Source organism: Schistocerca piceifrons, chromosome 2 (genome assembly GCF_021461385.2).
Source record: "Schistocerca piceifrons isolate TAMUIC-IGC-003096 chromosome 2, iqSchPice1.1, whole genome shotgun sequence".
Classification (NCBI taxonomy): domain Eukaryota; kingdom Metazoa; phylum Arthropoda; class Insecta; order Orthoptera; family Acrididae; genus Schistocerca; species Schistocerca piceifrons.
The window spans coordinates 501,621,275-501,625,085 of NC_060139.1; the positions used below are offsets into that span (position 1 = coordinate 501,621,275).

At 42.8% G+C, this 3,811-nt stretch overlaps 1 pseudogene; it reads right to left on the reverse strand.

The window, feature by feature from the left end:
* Window positions 1–3,261: 3,261 nt before the first annotated feature.
* On the reverse strand, window positions 3,262–3,379 carry LOC124778543 (annotated as a pseudogene).
* Between the last annotated feature and the right edge of the window lie 432 nt (window positions 3,380–3,811).

Consider the following 3,811-nt stretch of genomic DNA (forward strand, 5'->3'; position numbering starts at 1 on the left):
GTTGGTATGTTCTGGAATTCGCCACTGGTTGGGCTACCCAATGGTAGGGGTACGTAAAGTAAGACCCGTCGTGGCTTAGAACGTGAGTTTCTTATCCCTGACGAAGGGAGGAACCGAAAAAGCAGTGCACTGAGTGAAGAAAAACAAGCAGTGAAGTGTGGGTAGTAGAAGTGATACAGTGACTGAATTTAAATTAAAAATAAAATGTGACAAGTGTGTAAAGTGTACTTCGTGTATTTGTTAATAAAACTTTGTTTTGATTTATATTTTAGACAATACCCAGACATAACAAAAAATGGTTCAAATGGCTCTGAGCACTATGGGACTCAACATCTGAGGTCATCAGTCCCCAAGAACTTAGAACTAATTCAACCTAACTAACCCAAGGACATCACACACATCCATGCCCGAGGCAGGATTCGAACCTGCGACCGTAGCAGTCACGCGATGCCGGACTGAAGAGCGCGAAGCATGTTTAAGTTCCCAACGAACGACAGCGAGCACCGTGAGAAGCAGGGAAACCAAAGAACAACAAAATGGACGGATTGAAGAATAAAATTTGTGACACAATCTTATAATAAAAAACTATGGACTGAAGCCAGCCCTGAAAGTATCAACCTGTGAGAAGCAAGGACGAGGACAACTAAACAGTACAACCTAACAAATGAAGCATTCCACTGCTCTCGACGAAAGAATATAACAAACAGAAACACGTCGTACACGGAAAAATGGATGACATATTCAAATTCTGCAACGCGAAAAATTCAGTGAAGAAACACCAGGATTCTGTTGCATGAATGGAAAAATTCGATTACCACCACTGGAAGCACTTCTGCAGGAAATTTTTACGTTACATGACCAGCGAGACTGCAGAATCAAAACACTTTATTCAAAATTTAAAAGTGTACAACGTCTGCTTCCAAATGACTTCTTTTGGTGTCACTTCGATCAACACTAACAGATATTAAATCGATTACGTTTTTTTACCATCCAAGGACAAATCGATTACAAAATGGGATCGTTACTATAACTTCCCAACGAAAACCACAAATTTCTACAAGTACATCTCACCGTAAATCAAGAAACAGATATTGATCTACGATGCACAAAATTTAGTGGATTGACACAAGTAGTAGTCCAGGATGCCCTAAGGATCCTACACATATATAATCGATTGATTCACAAACTCAAAACAGCACTAGACCGAATGATTTCTGATGATTATAAAGTTATACTTCGAGCCGACAAAAGAGCACTTGGAGAACAAGACCGTCAATGTAATGCACCTGAGTCGCCATCGAAGTGGTGTGCAATGAAAACACAAGACTTGACATTAGGACTACAACGCATTGAAGAGACACACCGTCCATATCATGTCCTCTAATATCAATTTAAATTTCTGCACGGAGAGGACATATATCATTTTAATGTGGGGACAAATCCAACCTGAAAGAGGCATGGAAACGAACAAAAAAGTCACTTCCAAGGAGTTCTATGCTTGTCGCTAAATGACCAGTGACAATGAAATATACAATGACATTCCCAACACTCGCTGTTTATTCCAACAACTCCGGGTACATATGTGTGGAAAAAGAGAAGCGGAACGGATGCTTTACATAAAACTGAATCAGAAGAAACTACGCACGGAAGAGAACATCCAACTTGGAAGTTCCGTCGTAAATGACGGTTGGCCGAGCGGCTCTAGGCGCTTCAGTTCGGTCGCAGTTTCGAATCCTGCCTCTGGTATGGATGTGTGTGATGTCCTTATGTTAGTTAGATTTAAGTAGTTCTAAGTCCTAGGGCACTGATGACCTTAGATGTTAAGTCCCATATTGCTCAGTGCCATTTGAACCACTTCATAAATGACGGGAGCATTGACGACGCTCGACAGTGGTAATCGTACCTTCACCATACATAGGAAGTTCGAGACACATGCAGTGATACACTCAATATGCCATGACCTACGTAAGAAAATATGGACGACCTGACCTTTTCATATAGTCAGATGCAACTAGTCGTATATGTACTAAGGTACGGTCAAAACCCTGTGCATCGACACCACATTATAGCCAGAGTTTTCCGACAAACACAAATGAGGTTTATAGAAGTCATCAGAAAATACATTGTTGGAACCTTTAGATGCTGATCGTACACAATCAAATAGCAAAAACGAGGACTACCTCACTCACACAATCTCATATGACTACACGACAGAATTCATCCCACGGATATAGAGAGGATCGTCCAAGCTGAGTGTCCCAACCCACAAGAACACCCGGAACTGTACGACATAGTCAAAAACATGATTCACGGACCATGCGGGCCATTTATATATGAGTGATGGAAAATGTACAAAAAATACCCAAAGCCATACCCGGACGACACAAAACCCGGAGTTGATGGCTGTTCCAAATAGAGATCACGATCACCCACAAACGGTGGCTTCACAGCAAAAATACGAATACGAGGCAGCGACGAACTGGAAGTAGATGATCAATGGATCGCCATATAACATACTACCAGTTGAAATGTTCCAAGCACACATAATCGTGGAATACTGCAATTCAGTGAAATCCATCAAATATGTATGTAAGTATGCGTACAAAGGCAGTGACGCGGCCGTATTTCAAACAGCCAAAGACAGCGAACAACAAAACAGAAACAATGAAGGTCTCATGTACCGAGTAGGAAGATACATCAACAATAACGAAGCAGGGTGGCGGATTTTCTGTTTTCCCATGCCCGAGCGCGAACCAACTGTGCAAAATCTAGCTTACGTTTGGAGAATGGCCAGAAAGTTTACTTCAAAAAAGACACCGCCAGAAAAGCATTTTACCAACTGTGCGAAACGGATCCATTCGCGAAAACAATTTCTACATGTCAAAGTACCTACCTATTATACCTGAGCCACAACAAGAAAAATCTTTCAAGGACAAAAGCAAGGAATTCCATTAGAAAATCATTCAGGACTCATGAAATGTGACGCTCTAGGCCGAGTATACGCTGTATATATGAACAACGCCGAATGTTTCCATCTCCATATATTGCTACACCAAATAGCTCTCCGGCTTCAGCCCACAAGTGGCCCATCGGGACCATCCGACCGCCGTGTCATCCTCAGATGAGGATGCGGGTAGGAAGGGCGTGTGGTCAGCACACCACTCTCCCGGTCGTTACGATGGTTTTCTTTGACCGGAGCCGCTACTATTCAGTCGAGTAGCTCCTCAGTTGGCATCACGAGGCTGAGTGCAGCCCGATAAATGACAACAGCGCATGGCGGCCCGGACGGTTACCCATCCAAGTGCCGGCCACGCCCAACAGCGCTTAACTTCGGTGATCTGACGGGAACCGGTGTATCCACTGCGGCAAGGCCGTTGGCCTCACACCAAATAGGGGGACCAAAAATTTCACAGATCCCAAGACTGCTGATGGTTACGCATGCCAGACGTACAAGCACGGCAACGCTCAGAACTACAGGAAAACGACAACCACTGGTAAATAACACTACAAGCCTCAGCTGAACAAATGAGACTTATTAGCCATAATTCTAGCGACATGTAACCCATCAAATCCATAACAGGTACGTGACTCCTTCAGAGAGAGTAATGACAAACTATACCAAATCCGACAAGCTCATCGTGAACAGACCATCTTCAATGAAACACTCATTTGCTTACAACATAAGTGTTTAGCAATAAACAACAAGATCTTATACAACTTGAAATGCAAGCACTACTGAAAAATGCTATCAGTGTCCTAAAATACGAAATTACGAAGGAAGAAAGCTATAACATCAACGAACTAGTTCAGT